Raw genomic sequence first — 18965 nt, forward strand, 5'->3', positions numbered from 1 at the left:
CCTTGGAGAAATGTTAGTGTTCAGTATCAAAACAGGATGCAACTGGAATTAAGTGTATTGATTCTTTTTCATACACAGACTGCTGTCAGCAAGCAACTAACATACTTTCTCTATAAGCAAAATATATGTTTTCAAAGAAATCACACATACCAGTTGATCCTAAATAATGACGAGAAATCCTTGTGTTTAGCTATTCTGATTCTTCCTTGTCATGTGTATGCTTGCTGGTAGGTTTAAATGGAAAGTCCTTAACTCTTCCTCCTTGAAACATTAAATGGGGTAAATCTGCTTGCTAGGGTCTGTTTCTTTGAGGCTCTATACATCGTGGAACCATTTACATCTGAACCAAAAGGGGTGAGAGATTAACCATTAAGAGAGCTGAATCTCATAGCACTCCTTTCAAACAAACAGGTAAACAAACACATAAGGCACAACATAAAAACAAATTAAGTCTAAACTCTCCTCTTCTTTAATAAAAATGACCTGAGCTAAGGGGAATTTTTAAACCACTGCTCTTGATTATTTCTTTTCTTGTACCACCATTAAGAAACCTCAAGCCCTCCTTCTGAACATATTTTCAGACATATTTATATCTCTGATTATGTTAAAACATCATTAAAGGATAATAGCATTAGTCTACCTGTCAATTTGCCACAGCAGAAGATTTTCTGGTGCTTGGAAAGCCATTCTTAGAGGACTTGTTCAACATATGGCCAACTCTTACATAGAAAGGTACCCAACATATGCTCAGCATGATGGAGGAAAGAAGGAGGAAAGTGGAAAGTATTGGTAAAAGTCCGCCTCTGGTAGCATTCACCTTGTTTTCCATGAAAGATTAAGTCCCAGGATTCTATGTCTGTCTTCAGCCCTACTGCATTGTCAGTAATGCTGGGAGAAGTTACATCTAAGAGCCTGTAGGTTTCTCTGGAGCTCAAAGCTCCTGGTTAGTCAGCACTCCCCATCCAGCCAGGGAACAGGCAGATCACACCTGCCTTTGCTCCCTCCCAGGCACTCCATTTGTACCTTAGCACACGCTTGGATGTCACTGATGCTGTGACTCATGATTCATGTGCAGCAAAAGCCTCACTAACCAGCTTTTCTTCAGTTTCTTCTTAAGAGGAAATTAAAATATTTTAATGTTAAAGCTCAGAGATTTGACAGCAACATGACTTTTAGGGTCAGATTTTGAAAACTCACAGTGCTCTTTCACAGTTACTTCTGGGGCCGAAATTGCAATCAAGTTTATGGAAACAAAGATGACTGGGCTTTAAAGTTCTGACACCTGCATAATCCACCACAGGAACAAGGGAACACTAGTGAACCCTAAAGCTAAAAGCAAATCACTGCCAAACCATAAAGGTCTGAGACTCCAGACACCAGCCAGGATTAAGCCTTCCATTCTTGAGTGTTAAACTCTCAAATCTCACTGCCCTGGAACTCCCTGATACTGTGAGATGGGAGAAAATCTCACTGTCCCTCCTACTGAAGGTAAAAAAATCCTTTCTAATGGCAAGTTTTGACACTGACAACCACTGTCAGAAACTGTAAATCTGCTCAAGGCAGGGGAGCCAACAGAGTCAAGCAGCTCTAAAACTAAACAGGTGGGAGGGAATATTCCAGGTCCAGGGAGCTGCTCTTCTCCAGTCTGTGGAAAGCCAAAAGAACCAGGAAGGACAAACTGCTACCTAATGTACAGATAGGTACTTGCCCTCCCCTAGACCTTCACCTCAAACCTGTTACATTTTCTCCCTCCCACTTGAGCCCAGTGAGCCAGACACCCCTATAGCTCTCTGCAGATGATCTGCAGCCAGGCTTCTGTAGGGTTCCCTTTGTGATGTCCAGCTGGGGACTGTGCTCTGTGACCTTCAAACAGGACCACAGTGCCCCAAGGGTGCTGGGGCCCACTTACACTCATTGCCAGTCTTTGGTCAAAGTCACTGCATCTACAGTCCCAGAGCTGCTGAGTGCCTGCACAAAGTGCAGACAGATTTCACATCCCCCACGTTTACCTTTGCAAAGAGGAGAGAGACCAAAGTCTGTAGTACCAACAGCCAATGTCATGAACATGAATGGCCTCAGAATTCTGAGGATTTTGCTAAAGCCCTCCAAATCAATTATCTACTGTTTGCCCAGCCCCCACCAGCACAGAATGCTACTGGCAGAGAACACTTGGTAAGTACCCTAGGCATATGAAAAGTACCATTTGAACACATCTTTGTTTAATTCAAACCAACCATTCCCCCACTTACAGTGCTGTACCTGGTTGACTTGTTCCTACTTCAGAAAAAACTTTTTATCACTTCAAAACAAATTATTCAGATAAAATGGTCTCTGACTAAAGAACTCTTCTGTATGTTACTGTTTAAGCATCCCCCAAGTATACATATTTTGAGAAGCACAAATACACACAGTACATGTGTAAAACTCCACCTCTCCTTATGTTATGGAAATTTTGCATGCCTGCTTCCTGCAAATGAAATTTCCCAGTTTCAAATGCATTGCCCTTGAGGGTATTAAGTAATGCGATGAAATAATGAAGGGTTTCTGCTGTTACAATGAAGGTCAGTATACAGTGGGCCACTTCTTTTGTCTCACTTTTCAGGATGATCAGAGCAGTGAGGCAATAAGAGGGAAGCCAGTGCTTTTGTGTGATGCAAAATCATCAAGCTGTATGTCCAGTCATTGCCTGGTGCTGCACTGCAGCTCCTGAAACAAATCCTTGCCTGTCCCCAATGACATTAGGAGAGCTCAGGGCCTGCTTCTATTTTAAAATGCCAGAAGCATTTTCCCTTTAAGGTTGAAAATACTCACAATCACAGTATCTGACACTCTTGTTTTAGAAGCATCCTAATTTATAACGGCATTCATTTGTTAAGCACATACATGTGGACGTTAAATAAAGGGAGAGGAAAAAAGTGTAAATAGTATGCATGGAACCCACTGTGAATTCAGATGGGTTTTATACGGTTCACCTGACTCTCGTCGGACTTAATGAAGACAGTAAATTGCTCTGCACAGTAACTGCATTCCATGCTGCACACACCACTTTGCAGCTGCAGCTACTGGGGACAGATATTCCCTTTCTTCCGGCTTTGCAATATTCTCTCTGATTTATCACATGTGGGATATTGGAGAATGGTCTCCAGGTTATAGGAGGAAGTCAATAACTTAAGCATACTAGAAAAATGGATATGAGGAAAACACATTACTTTCCTCTCCCCTACCCTCCCCACACATAGTAAGCTGAAGAATAGATTAATTCTTTGTCTGGTTGCCATGAAAACTAAGAGATGTAGCCTTACCTCAGAGGAAATGATGTTATGCTCACACAATGAATAAGAAATGAGAGCTGTGAGGTCCTATCTCAGCAACACAAAAGCTGAGTCAAAAAAGAGTCTTTCTAAAATCCAGGCATGTGTGGATTCTAATCAGCTCTGTTTATAACATATGATCATAGTTAATTGTTCATTAATTCCACCATGTCATTTGTTCAGAGATTATACCCTCCACATAATGAATGTTTTGGGGTACACTCCAGCAGAGAAAATTAAAATAGATAATAGCTGTGATTTTAAATAGTCTTCTTCACAGTCTTAAGTTCGATTCCACTGACCTCAACCAGTTTCTAAAGGGTTTCAAAACATAAAAAATTGTCTATTATCTCGGAAAAAAAGGAAATGTTCAAATGTAAATCGACACGTCTACAGAACTGATGTGTTTTTCTCTGGCCCTGACATCTACCTCCATACAAAGCCTTCCCCTCAGGGGCTGGGAAGGTGAAGGACCTTGAACCTCCAGATGCATAATTCACCCCAGTTCAGCAGGCAGCCCAGATTTTAGTGACTTGTAATTAGCAAGCGCTGAATGGAACAGTCACTAGAAGAGCACAGAGTGTGAAATGCCTGTATTAATGATAATGGAGATGTTCATGTTTCACCCCTGGATTTGGGAAAACACTTAAGAAAATTAATTTCCTTTGCTTTACAAGATGAGCTCTACTTGTGCAATGTCACCAAGAACACACTCTTCTAAATAACACCAATACTTAACCATTTTACTGCTTATTGGAGTCTCCAGAACCCAGATGTGACAGGAATGACAGTACAGGCTTAATGCAATCACCTTGGGCTCAGGTTTCATTTCACTTGCAGACTTAGGGTAAGTTGATCCTTAATACTTTTCACAAGACTGATTTTGCTATCAGGTCATAACGTATTTGAAGGGCTGTCACAAAGAGAGCAGCATGAGTGATTGAAAGGCTCCCTTTGCTCACAGCAATAAAAAAAAAAATCTGGGAAAACCCCCACCAGATTACACAGAAATTATTTCAGCAATCCCTTGCTTAATTTAAATGACACATTGTAATCAAAATTTTCAGTTTCCAGAAACACTCACAAAGAAATTTCAAAGCACAAAAACCTAATGAACAAACAAAAAAATCCTTTGGTCCAACACGCCAAAACAAAGCTTTCAAGTGATGGACCTTTTAATTTTCAGAACTCAATCAGCATTTTATGGGTTGTTTGGTTTGGTGTTGGTTTCTTTGTGCTTTTCCACAATGTGTTCATCTTGTTATTGACTCGAATGCATTGTTGAGCTTAAAATTTGTGACTTTGAGCATATTAAGCTCTGTATTTTTCAAATTAAGAAACTCTTATCTGAAAAAGTTGGCCTAAATTAGCTGCTAGGCTTTGGCCAGTATCTTCCAAATTTACAGCTGTTTGTGGCATACAAATAATTACCCAAAGGAGAATTTCTATACTTACACTTTACATATAGGATGAATACCTCTGTAACACTATCGATATAATGAGTTAATTAGCTGCTTAATAAGCATGATTAAATCAATAATAAGAATGCCATTTTCAACTGTGACAGTGCTAGGTGGCCTTCCATGCCATGTGTAATGTACAAATATTGATAACACCAGTTTTTGAAAAGCGTCTATGAAGAAAAAATGTCTTTGAAATACCAAGTTTTTGAACTGACCAGATTTCCATCTGCTATTCAAGGTAAATGATGTCAGCTCCAGCTCTCAGGTGCTCACACCCATCCTTGAGAGCTGGGATAACCCAGAGCATTTCAGGATGGATCTTTCCTCCTGAAAACTCTCTTCTGATGGGGTAATCACACATCACTACAGACTGGTCTCAGCTTTAAGCACTCAGTGCTCCCTCTGTACTCACCTCAGTTACAAACAGGCTTGAGTGCAGGCTTAGGAAATTGACTGGATTAGTGCCAGAATATTGGGCACTTTTGACTAATCAAATCCATGACAACAAAAGCAAAGATACCATGCACTTTGCTTAGTCATTTGTGAGCTCTGACAAACAACAGTGCACCTTTCCACTGGCTGCTTTTCTGTCTGAAAGTAGAAGTAAAAACTAAATATTTCAAAACCAGAAGCTCCACAAAGCTTTTCTTTGCTATCAGCTAAACCATAAAGCTGATGAATCTATCTAGTTGCAAAATATTTTGTTTTCTGAAACCCAAAATCTATGCCTAGTACACAGCATCATTTTCTCCCATGCATTTCAACTGCAACAGCTCATACATCATCAGAAGCCAGAGGGTTTTAAAAGCAAAGAGAAGCCTTCCTTGCTCTAATGCAAAGGTTTTCTAGAGGGAAAGATTTAAGTCCTTCCTTTCTGATGGGATAGGTGAGTTCCCCTCATTTTGCAGGCTGTGCTGCCAGTGGTTGGACTGCCATGTGCACTCCCATTGCCTTTGCCAGCATTACTCAGGAAAGGAAACAATGCCCTGGCCCATGGCTCTAACAGTTTTGAAAATTCCAAGCACAATGTAACCAGACTTCGGAGACCTGTAGCATCTTTTAAAGTGAAACCTTCATGTTTTTAACATAATCAGAAGTGAAGAAAATCTTTCTCTAAAATATCAGCAGTACATGAACAGCGCAAGGCCGAAGGACCAGGCTCCCTCCCCTGACTGCACTGTTTGTATCCAGTACCAGGCACAGAGTCTCCCAGAAAACAACCCACCCTTTTCTCATTACAGAGGGAAGCCCAAAATCCTTCATCTTTATTACTGCTCTGCTATTAAACATTCTGGGTCTGCCATCTCCAACACGTGCGTGTCGTCATCCTGAGGCTGGCTAACACAATCCCCCTGAGTTACCTCTGACCTTGTCCTCTCCTGCCACCACTCTCCCCTGAGCACACACCAATGTCTCTTCACCAAACAGCAGGATGTACTCAAAATAAGGTCACCACATGTGAAACCTAAATTTTACTGCTAGGAAATGCTCCCTAAAGCTATGCAGCCTGAATCTGTAACTGTCATGTAAGAACTACAGACAATAGCATTTATTGAATCACAGTAACTGGCTACTTCAGAAATAAAACTGGTTCCAGGCAGCCCTCATGTTAATAAGGCTTCATATGTTCAATTTATGTTCTCGTGAACGGAACTATCCAAGAGGCACAGGACTGAATCTTCATCTGAACAACAAATGCATAAAATAACTGATACTAACGAAATCAACTGCCACTACTTAGCATGCATGTATATTTAAAAAGAAAAGAAAAAAAGAAAAAAAAAAAGCTATTTTGAATAACTAAGACAAAGTGAAGCAACAGGAGGACCCAACATCTTGTAAAGTTCCAGTCAGAAGCCTCCAGAAGCTCTGGCAGGGATTTTGCTGGCTAGCTTTGCCCAATCTCTCCCTGCTTCCCCTCCACTTTTATTTTTCCTTTTTGTGTATTTCTTTAACCTTTCCTTAAGATATTGTTAAGTTTGAATATGAATATAATCTGTGACTTTTTTTTTCCTTTTTGGGATATGACCTTTGCTGCTTTGTCAGGCAACTCATGCGGACAACTATTTTCTAGGAAACAGGCAGGAATGCACAGAGAGCATGTCTTGCAAAAACTAGGACAGAGATTTTGACTTGTCAAGAAAATGTGAGAAAATTTTACTGCAAATGAAAAAGAAACACACTAAGACAAGAAGAAAGACATTAAGCTGAATTTCGTTTTCACCCCTAAACTTTAAGAATTAAAAAGAATATATTTTGGTTAGCAGACTACAATTTCAGGGAACAATTGATATTTTGTGGGCGTACATTAATTGCTCGACTTTGTACCAGAAATACCTTAAACCTGACAAGCCCCGATTAATTTGTGGTTAACTCTTTGGAGGTGGACCTTGGCAAAGCACTAGACTCTATACCCCCTGTGTAAATTCCATACCCCCTGTGTAAATTCATGCAACCAGATAACAGATAAGTGATATTATCTTTTCAAGGACTTAATCAGATGCAATTGCTTGGATGTCCTCCAAACAATTAAATGCTATACAGAGCTAGAGGGTTTTTGTCATTTTGCCTACCTGGAGGCCTGAATCCCTCCCCCAGCCAAGGCAGCATCTCTGCCTGGGCAGGGCAGGTTTGCAAGGACTGCAGTCCCCCAGCAGCCCTGCACTCAGAGCAGTAGCCCTGCAGGCAGATCCCTGCTTGCTCACTTGCAGCACAGAGGATGCTCTCATGGAAGAGAGATGTCCCCCTGGCCACGTTATCAGCCATCCATGGCCCCTGCTGCCCAGAGAGCCTGCCTGCACCGGCCTGGGAGGAACTGCAGCCCTCCCTGAACTCCGCAGGGTTTGGAGCCCAGGCCCCCGCAGAGGCTGCATTTTTGCTGGCTTTGTCCTTCCTGTTCTGCTCCCTTCTCTCCCAGGTTTTATCTACTGACGTGGCATTGAGAAAACACTGTGAGTTAGTAAGGAGCTCCTCAGAATGAGGAGTTCATCTCCCACCACCTAGTTACAGCCAAAATAAACCCAAACTTCTGGGACAGCTGCCTCAATCACTCCTTCCCTCTCTGCCATTGCTGTTCCCATCCAAACGCTGCTCCCATTTCAACATCAAGGCCCTTTCTAATCCTTTTATTCCTTCTTTCTCATCTTTCTTCAAACTGACTGGTCTTAAAAGTTCACCAGCCTTGTTTGCTCATTTGCATTTGGTAGTAAACAAGGAGAAAGGGGAAGCTTTGCTGTTGGGAACAAAGGGCTACAATTTTGACCAGCTTCCCTGCGGATCTTGTTTGGTCACAGCATCTCTTGGCTTTCCAACCCAAGGCAGATTGTGCATGTGGCCTTTCAAGCTGAATTTATTGCATATGTTCAGTGGTTCTGCTAACTGGACCTCTGACTTGACCACAATTCAGTGAGTTTAGCTTCAAGGATAACAAGCACGTAGGCCAACAAGAAGATACATACAACGTTATAAAATACACTACATTTAGCTGTTTCAGATTAAACTCATGCACTTCTGAAACCAGGATTTGGATAACTTTCCTGTATATTAGGTGGGCTAAACAGAAAAAATTCTGAAAGAGCTTTAAAAAATCTTCGTAAACAATATGGGTTTCTATCGGTAACTTAAAGAATATGATCAGTCTTTCTAAAACAGCCTTTAATCAAAGGCTTGGTATACTATTAAAAAAATTAATCTAAATAACAGTAAATTGGATATTTATACTGAATACCAAGAACCATAATTAGAACTGTTACCATGCATGCTTCCTCTCCACCAAAAGCTTTTCAAAAAGCACAAAATTCTTAAAAAAACTTACTTCTCCTCCAGAATTATGGTAAGACACAAGCAAAAATGTTCCTGAGGGCTGTGGACACAACCAATAGGTCACACACCAGGACAGCACTCAGCAGCTCAGAGGTCATTAAAAAACTATAAAACCTGCCCAGGCCTTATTTTGTAGCCATGATCCTTATGCAAGACATGGAAAATACATTCTGTATCAAGAACAGAAAAACAGCCAGTGCTTGCCATTTCAAAGTGGTCCTTAAAATGCACAAGAACAAAAACATGGAGATACTTTATGGACACAAACCCCAGCGATTAAATAAACTGTTTAACATCAAACTAGAAGAATCAGTGGTGAACCCCCTACTCTTTGTTTGTTGCTTGGATGACTTGGAAGTTTTCATACTTTTCCTCTTTTATGTGGGCAGTGTGTGCTGAGTGTGCAAAACATTTCTTGAGCCTTCTTTAAGCATAAACAGACAGTCTGATAGTACAAAAAAAGGTAGACAGAAAAATATCAGATAGGAACATCAAACAACATACACTTTCCCATAACTGTTAAAAAGCGTTGGCTGCTCCTCAGGCTGCCCTACTTAGAAACTTTGATTGTGCACCCACTGTCATGAGACATGTTTTCCTCTCATCATCTTTTTAATCTTTTCAGACTGGTAGAAAAACAGCAGTCTTTAGTTATCAGAATTTTGATGTTTAACAGCTTCAAAGTGCTGGTGGTTTCAAATTAAATCAAGTGGCAAGAAAAACTAGGACTGCAGGTATCCAGTGCATTCACCAATTCTCCTCGAAGATGTTTTTTCTGCTTAGATGGTGAAAATGTAATAGAGGAAACCTTTGCCACCCACTTCTGAGCAGTATCTCACCATGGGATGTTTCAACTTTTCAGAGTTTTGTTCTGCAGAAGCTGTCCATAGGCACCCTCCAGAACATACTGTTTGTTACTGCCTGGCCAAAAAGAAAAAGGCTTGTTTTGAAAGAGGCTTCCTCAGCACTATGGGAAAATGCTGCATTTACTCACACATAGATTGAGCTTCTTTTCTGACTTGCTGCACCATGAGGTGCTTGGTGCACATCCCTCTCCTCTGGGGAGAACTTTCCCCTCAGGCATAGAGAGCACCCTGGCTGGGCTTACCCACCTGTGCTTCAGGGGCTGGTCAGAGTCTATATCTGAAAAATATCTGTATTCACTTTCCTACAGTCTGAGCATGAAAACTGGCCCAAGCATCAGAGGTGATTGCCAGATTCATACAAATCCAAAGGGAGCAGGAGAACAGGTTACTGAGAGCACTCAGACACCGCTATTTCCTCATGGGTCAGTGGTACATTGAGCTGTTGGGATGGTTGCAAATGCTCACCATTGAGCCAGTGATTAATGAAAGGGAAATGATTACAGTTCCAGAGATACCCTAGCAGGGGTCCAGAAGGAGTGGTAATGCAGTTATGGGAGAAAGAAAAAAAGCTGTGTGGGAGAAAATAAAATTATTCAACCTCTGAAGGAGTTTCATCTAAAGCTCTGAATGCCTGTATTTATAAGACACTCTGATTCAACGCTGGAAAAGTGACTGAAGCTAACTACAGTCAGTGCCTCAGCTCCACCTTTGCCTTCTGTTAGTAAAATACTCCATAAATTCATGTTGGGAAGCGGAGGGAACACCTGTCCAATGGATATTGCCCAACTCTGCTTTTCTACAAGTTCCCAGAGAACACTGCCGAGCACGTCCTCAAGTTCACCCATCTGGAGAGAACACAGCGAAGGACATCAGCACAGCTACCTGTGAAAATCTTGTTCAACTAAAGGAAGTCAATGATGGAGTTATTCTGCATCCTGACATTTACAATTCACCAGAAAATGAACCAACGTGCTGAAGAGAAAGTGAGTTCCACAACTGTATCTTCTAACAACAATCAGGGCAGGTAAAAGTGGGGTTTCTTAGAGGGCACAGCCAGGATAGCACCACGTGGTATCTCTTTATTATACTGCCTTTAAGGAAAGCTCTGTAGATTATGCAAACAAGGGTGCTCTAACTGAAAGGTTAGATATCAACAACTGCACTGACTCGTGAATTGCTCTGAGCTTTGTGAACTCAGAATGTGATGCAGAAATTGCCGGTGACACTGTAATTTGAAGAATTTTAAAGGAAATTTGACAGAAGTTTAAAAAGACCATTAAACTTTTTGATCTAACAAATTCTTTTCAAAGTGTCTATTCATTAAAAACAGGATTTATAATTCCATTAGGAATTAATGACAGCAATGGAACAGGATCACACTGTAAATTACAGAAATGAAGAAACAGAGTATTTATACACAGCCACAGCACTTCCGAAAACGCCGTTAACAACTTTGTGGACAGCTTCTCCCTAGGGACCCAGCCTGGCCAACAGCTCTGGCATTGGGCTGAGCCAGGCTTTCCTGGATCCACTGCAAAGGGAACACGCTTCCTCTGGAATTAAACCCCTTGCAGCACCACGCCACCTCTCCCAGGGTAAGTGCCCCCTAACAGAGACTCACTGTGGGAAGCAGGGACACTCTGGAGATGCCCGACTCAGGGCTGTGGATGGACTGCTACAGAACACACAGGTGGAGAGTCCCAGCCAGGTCCTGACCCCCAGCTCCCCCCGGCTCCTGCCCTGCACACACACAAACCCATGCTGTACGTGCATTACAGATGTTTTGCTGTGTGTAAAGCCTGTAATTGTAGAGGGCAGCAGGACTGGTACACAGGCTGATGAGAGCACAAAGATGCCACACAAGCAGCTGTGTACCAGAGCACCATCCCCAGCCTGGCAGATCACATTAGTGCAGGGGGGTACTTGTGTTACACCCTGTGGTTTCTCCTCACTACTAGGGAACCATGCAAGTACTTGGATGTGTATCACTTACTAGCTGCCCATAGTCTATCAGAGTTCAAGGATCTGCTTTGAAAATATGATAATGCACAAGCAGCCACTTCAGCAGCTCCTGGAAATGCTTTCCTGGCACTCACACTTCAGCTACCTGTCTCCTCTTCTGACTCTCCTCTCTCTCTCCAGCAGAGCCTGGGTACTTAAGAGCATCTTACTTGAAGAGGCAGCGGCCAGAGGGTTAAGGACAGGCCTGTAGCTCAGAGCTGAGCTGACAGGATTTCTGCTTTCAAAAATACAAACAACTGACATACCTTTATCTCATCTATGCACTTGTACTTATAGGGGTATTACAAATACATGACTACAAGTGAGTGTGGAATACATGAATGCAATTCATGGAGTGGCTTGGGTTGGAAGGGACCTCAGATATCTCCCCGTTCTAACCTCCCTACCATGGGCAGGGACACCTCCCACTAAACCAGGTGTCTCTTTCTTCACAGGGGAAGCAAGTGACAAGATCACAGTGGGGATTTTTTGTATTTTAAATTATTAATTTAACGGGTGAAGTACCAGGCACACTCAGGAGCCCAACTGGCTCCTGGTAGAGATGGGGTGGCCAGAGACATCAGGCTTAATACCACTGGTAGAGATGTTGTTGAGGTAGCTCCAACAGGCTCTGTGATACGTGTCATGTAGCACCCATTAAATAAATGTAGACCTTGTGTCTGTATACCTTGCCATGATGGGGTAGTGGATACCTGTTAAGGTACAGACCTTCATTTCCTGCTTGCACTCACTAGCAATCAATTAGAGGACATGGATTGCACCACTTTTATCAAGAAGTAACTTCTTTCATAAAATCCCCTTGATTTAAATTGCATAAATATGGACTAGGGTATCAGAAACAGAAGTGAACCCTTCTGTCTTGGACTTTTCTCTCTAATTCTGAATGACTTTCAACGAAAAAATAGAAAGATGCTGAAGTGAATTCTCAAACTGAGATGTAAAATTGATAATTAAACTGTGATAGCATTCAGCTGCCCAGTAAGCTGAAATCCAAAACTGTGACTAGAACACAGCTAAACAAACAAAACGTTGGGTAAAACACATAATTTATGTTTTTAAAACAAAATCATAAGAAGTTGTCTAAAGTTTTCAGATGAAGGTGACTATGAAGTACAACATGTCCTGTGTCTTTCTGCAACTAAAAAGGCAAAATAAAGTTTTAGTTCTGGTACATAACACAAAGGCAACTGCTTGTGTAAATCTCAGGACAATAAATCTTACATGGGATGAATTTGTATTACTAAACTGTCATAGCTTTCAGCTTATTGGCAAAATTATGATTTATAAAAAAATAAAACACATCCCAGAGTGAATTTTCTTTTCAATTAACAAGACAATCTTCTTATTTCATCTAGTTATCTTCTTATTTCAATCTAGTTCTCCCTTCCACATTAGTCTTCCTTGAATAAATACTAAAGAAATATAATGTTGGATTTCCCTTCCAAGTCACCACACAGTGATCGCTGTAAAAAATAAAAAGAGAAGCTGATCTCTTCCATGCTGGTCACTAATTACCCACCTTGTAGAGCACTGGTCAACCAAGCAGAACTCCACAAAAATATCACATCAGGCAAGAGACACAATAAAAAGATTTTTTGAAAGTGTTACACGAGCCCATACATCCACCAGAGATATCAGAGCCTGATGTGCAGAATGCCCAGAGCTGAAGCTGCAAGGCTGGAGGACACTCAATACTTTGAAAATGAGGGCATTCCTTTAACTTGTCCCCCACACACTGAATTATCCTCTGAAGGCATGTATAGCTCTGGATTTAAAATACATGGGTGTAGCCTGCGTTAGGTAACTGAGGTGAGGAACAACGTGGGGCAGCTGGTCCATAAGCTCATCAGCTGAAGTGCCTCCCCAGCACGTCCCAGTCTAACAAGGAAGGATTCTTTTTATAGAGTGCTAAAAGGCCGGAGAGGTTTCCAGCTGGACAGGAACACTGGAGCCCATCAAACCCTGCAGGCCCCGTGCTCTGCCTTCACAAGGCACTTCGGTGCTAGTCCCACTCCTCAGCCAGAAAATCCCTGACACCACTCTACCAGTGGCCTAAACAGCTGCACAAATTCCTGAACAGCAGCAAATCCAGCCTTTTATTGTCTGAACTTCAGGCAAATCACTGTGAGAATACATCAGGCTTTGTGTGAGCAGTAATTTTTTTTTTTAATACAGCTTACAACTCAGACTTTATTTTTTCTCTATTTCTTTCCTCCATCCACACATGTTCCACATCATCCACCAAGAGCCTAGTTCTCAACTCACCTCCTCCCCCCAGCAGCCTGTTCCAGTCAAACTAGGTCTGACTGAGTCTAACACTCAATTTTAGCAGGTGCTCAGTCAGTTCCACTAGTTGACAAGTATTTTGGCTCACAGTAACAAACATTTAGTAAACGCCCAAAGGGAATAGCATCAAAGTATGCATTACTTATCCTGAAGCCATCAATTCAGGCAAGTTAAGAGCTTGAAATTAGCAGAGTTTTGACTTTTGGCACAGGGTTGAATATTCATACACTCATAATCATATAAGAAATTTTTTTCTTCTTAAATCACTGTTCACTAACCGTCTTGGAATTTTCTTTTACTTTCAAGAGCATCCCATTTCCCCTTCCCTCAACTCTCAAAAAAAATCCCAAAGAAACCAAACAAAAAAACCAAACACCAAAAAAACAACTCAGCCTGGGTGGAAAAAACAGGATAAAAGACTCTGTGTTAATACCAACCAGGTAATAGCAACAGTATTGATTTACACTGCCTGAGAGTCCAGCTGTAAATCCAGTCATGCAGCCACCTCTCTGTAACAGCGAGGCTGCCCATGGCTGGTCCTCCCTCCTCTTGCTCATCCCCTCCCTCCACAAGCTGCCAGCATTTGGCACAACACAGGTTATAACCCAAAGTGACACTTGCATAGTGACTAATGGCCATCCCTTGTGACAGCACAACCCTGAGGCATCAAGAAGGTGAAAAGGAAAAGGTAGATGTTCTCAGCCCGACTAAATAAAAATGTAACAGCGCAAAATTTTTTCTGGGTTTATAAACAACAAAGTAATGCCGAGCAGTGCCCACTTCAAATGATGCTGTAGTGCTCGCCACACAATACAACGCAATAGTTTCAGTCCCTTAGGGGTCATCTTCAAAGAAGGAATTGTTTCTCCAGCTGAACAGAAACTCTTTCACCACCAAGCTCCACACTGGTAAGAATACAGCATTGTTAGTAGATATCCCATCCACCAGTGCCCCTAAACATCTATCAAAAATACCTTTCTATTTCATTTGCCTCTGACAGAACATCATGTCTAAAATCAAGGATATGGCTGAAATTTTCCTCACACCTAGAAAAGATTCACTGACTTAATTCTTCTTTCAGACCCTTAATCTACACCATCTTCTCACTTACCATAGGTCATGTTCCCAGATGTTAGAGCAACATCTGCCTGGTTTGTGCTTTAACACAAATGAGTTAAAGAACAATTACTTGTACTCAACTTGTCTAGATTCTACTATGCTCAAGTTCAACTGTTCAGAAGCCATGAAACAGATCTCTAATCAAGATTTGTTTATAAACAATGAAGCTACTTTTAAAAAAATGGATGGGGATTTTTACTTATTGTCTGAGTTAAGAGCTTTACCTGTTAGACTTGCTTGCACATGAAATTGACATTTGTACTAAAACCTTCACATGGCTGAGATCTGTAAAACATTTGACAGCCCTGAGAGAGCTGAGGGGAAAGGAAAAGGAGGGAATCTCCCAGCTAGGATATGATGATGCCCTCCTGGGGTCCCGCTGCCCCTGGGAGGTGTTCCCAGCTCTGCTATGCCCAAGATATCTCTCACAGGCCCTTGGAGCTGGCAGCCCAGCCCAGAAGATGCACAAACTCCTCAAAGCCACATGAGCAGCTGCAACACCTACAGGCTGATCATTCCTAACACAGCATTTCAATTTATATCCATTAGGAAATTGCAAGGCAATTTTTTCCAGCATACCTGAGAGTTAAGTAAAACCTTCAAACACCATGAGTCTTATGATGAAATTAGCAGGATTTGTGACACTAGCATCCATTATTTTCCCTGCTGCCCACAAGTTTGCAGCAGCAGGGCTGTGACAACAGCCTTTAACATCTCAGGGACAGCATGCAGCCAGGCTTTGCATTATTATCGAATTATTCCCTGTTCCCAAAGAACACAAGAGCTCCTGAGCACTGCACGCAAATGGAAACCACTTCAGTCCTACTAAATATTGTATAAAACATAAATCATTGAGTATGAGCCAAGACCTGTCCTTCTCTTCTGCTAGGTACCGAACAGAGAACACAAAAAACTCCTCAGAGATTTCACCTTTATTTTAGGAAAGGCACTGACTAAGCAACCAATTGCTGTCCAGACATTATTACAGGATAAACAATTTCCAGTTTTCACAAACCAAACTATGCATGACAGAGCTGCACTGTAAAGTATCAAGCAAGCCATCCTATCCATCACTTACTTTTCAGAGCGGTTTGGCTTGTTCTGTGATACCATTAAAAGGTCAGGTGTGCCCTTGGATGTACTCAAACTATTTGCAGTGTAGGACACTGCACAACCGTCCAGAGGCAGAACTGCATGAAGCTGTAATAAAAACTTCAACAGAATAAATGGGAAACCTGTATAATGCAGATCCTTCACTTGCTGGCCCCATCCCTTTCTCTTGCCTGAGTTAAGCTGGGTAAGCTCTGAATCTTTTAGATCCTTTGGCTAATGACTGGAATGTCCTGAATGCAGGCAAACAGAGTGGTGGGGCCATAGGGTACAGAAGCACAGCCTCTCTACAGAGCTATAAGTGCTGCAATTCAAAAATATCTCACCTTGAAATTAAATGGGATGGGGCATAATACAGGTTTTTGTTTTGTGTGCTTTTAAAAAGGTCATTTCTCTCATACAAGTCTTGAAGCAAGCCTTCACAGGAACATTACTACACTGTAAATTGCTTAACCAGTCAAAAGCAGTGAAATATTACCCTCGGACTGCCATCCTCCAACTAAACAGGAACATAAATCAGCATGACTGTTGCTAGTATCACACAAGGCTAAGACACTGGCTGATCCCACCAGCCTTACTTTCTAACCATTGGTTGCCTTGGGCTCCTTACTGTATAAATTATCCAGAACCATTAGCATTCTTTGTTGTTCCGATGTGATTGGAAGACTCTAAAGGATATTTCTGCATGCTGCTTAAGCAAAGGGTAAGCTTTGTGCAGTATCATGTGATCAACAAAAAAATCCCCAAGTACTGCCTGCTTGTGGGTGGTGCAGAGGAACAAGAAGTGACTCACAACTCATAGTGGAAAATTTGGGGGGAAAATGTTTTAAATAGTCAGGAAAGTACAAAATGGCCAACCACAATTATTGGACTTCCTACGCCCCATGTACTGGGTAACAAAACCATGTCTTTGATGTGGGACAACTGATGCCCAAATGTATGAGAGTTAAGTGAAGCAATTCCTAGGTTTTGCTCCATTCTCCTACTAGAGAGGGCCTCTACCTGTCCTGAATCTGCAGAGTCCTAAGGAAACTCAGAAAGAAACTGGAATAAGCTACCAAATTCCAGTCTGATGCGAAGGGGTCGGGGGGGGGGGAGAACCCAAAAAAAGCATCTGGTGGAGCAAAAGCTCTCTATTTTCTCTCACTCTTAAGAGGCAGAAATAAAATGCTGAAAGAAATCCATATATTTGAGATTAATAGACAGATATTTATCCATGTGCCACTCTGGTTGCTGAGAGATTTCCTCTCTACAGCAGTGTTGTATAAACAATAAAGCATTTTTGTCCACAAAGCAATTGTCTCACCTCACTGAATCAAGAGCCTCTCACTGCTGTATCCCTTCTATATTGTTCTAATTCTGAGTTGTGAGGAAGCTCCCTCACACAAAGAGTGCATGGATCTGGTTGGGCACGCTATTGTTAAACTTGAGCACTTCAAGTACAACGTGGGCTTCCTGCAGCATGAGTAGAGTTAGCTGAGAGACTGCACATTTTAGCTCACAAGCCATAGGTAAATATGGGCTGAGGGGACAGCTCCTACAATTAATTCCTTACTGCTACGGTCATTTTCAGCTGGGGCGGGGGGAACCCACCCTGACAACAACATTACAAACCTGCACATAACCTAAACAGCAGGCAAGAAAAATATTGCTAGTTCAGGCCGGTTTCAAACAGCAGCATCTCAAAATTCACCTCAAAGACAGAAACTTCTTTATACTGTCCTTTATCCTGGAAGATGATTCAGAAGATCTATACATTCACACAGAAAAAATACCGACAGTGTAGATGGCTGCAGCAAATGTACTGCAGCATGTTAAGAGTCTCCTAATGTGCTGGCTAGAACAGAAGGCAGTGGGTTTCTCAGTGCTTTCATCATGGATAGTACTGCCACAGCAGAGAGAAAAAGAGGAAAGGGCAGGGAAATGCTGACTCTCGCCCAACCAAAGGATGCACATATGTTAGAGGAAATCTACATGTCGTTTAGGAAGCACATGCACTGCTTCTCTGAGCATATGAAGATTATCCAATCCCCCCCTTAGGGGGATTTCACAAAGGCACACAGAAATACTACATGCCCAGGTTTCTGTAAAGACAACTGGCTCCTTGATATGTTCTTGAAAAAATTATCATAAGATACAGCCAAAGACAAGAAATCGTGGCAGGGCCTTATTTCTATGGAGCAGAGTACAAGATGTCATTTATAAGGACATATCCTCAGAGCTGCCAAAGTAGCTGGCCTCTTTATCTGTCATTATGCCACAAACCATAACTATTTTGCTTTATACCTTAGAGAGAAACAGTAAGCCTGGAATCACACGGAGGCTCCTGACCTGAACAATGAGCAATGCAGTGCCTACTGAATTTTTCAGATCCTAGTTTGCTGAAGGGTTTTCTGCAGCTAAATCAAATCTACAGCAGAGAAAAACCAGGCTCTGTAATCTCAGCCACGTATTTCCCTAACAAAAGAAAGTTGCTAATAACAGACTGTTACAGCTCAATTCTGTAAAACAGCTCACCGTTAGGAAAAAAGAGAAACACTGAAACACCTTATTTCTGTAACATTATCCCAAAAATGGATGTTTCAGAAGCCAGACATGTGACACAGTCCCAACACAAAGAAAAAAAATCTGCCTCTACACACATCCCTTTTAAGTACATGTATGTAAGACTAAACTATTATGCTATGCTTTGCTATTAAACCTACAAGAAAGCTCAGCATTAAACCTCACATGATGGTTACAAACTATTTCCAACTCACAGACAGTTTGCATATCACAGCAACATAAGTGGGAAATGAATGCACACCTTCTGCATCATCACTGCAATCAACTAACCTCCAATTAAACATTCAATTGCTTTGCAAACCCCACAACCGTGGTTACAAATGCTATTTTACAATGTTAACAAATTACCCCGACAGCTACCAAGTTACAGGCAAGAACAAGCTTTGATACTTCAATTGCAA

General features: G+C 41.7%; 1 protein-coding gene across 32 annotated transcripts in view; it reads right to left on the bottom strand.

The window, feature by feature from the left end:
• Positions 1 to 18965, bottom strand: part of ANK3 (ankyrin 3) — a 347313-nt gene that overhangs the window by 177867 nt on the left and 150481 nt on the right. The gene's annotated exons all lie outside the window — the stretch shown is intronic.

This window comes from Corvus hawaiiensis, chromosome 8 (assembly GCF_020740725.1).
Source record: "Corvus hawaiiensis isolate bCorHaw1 chromosome 8, bCorHaw1.pri.cur, whole genome shotgun sequence".
Taxonomy (NCBI): domain Eukaryota; kingdom Metazoa; phylum Chordata; class Aves; order Passeriformes; family Corvidae; genus Corvus; species Corvus hawaiiensis.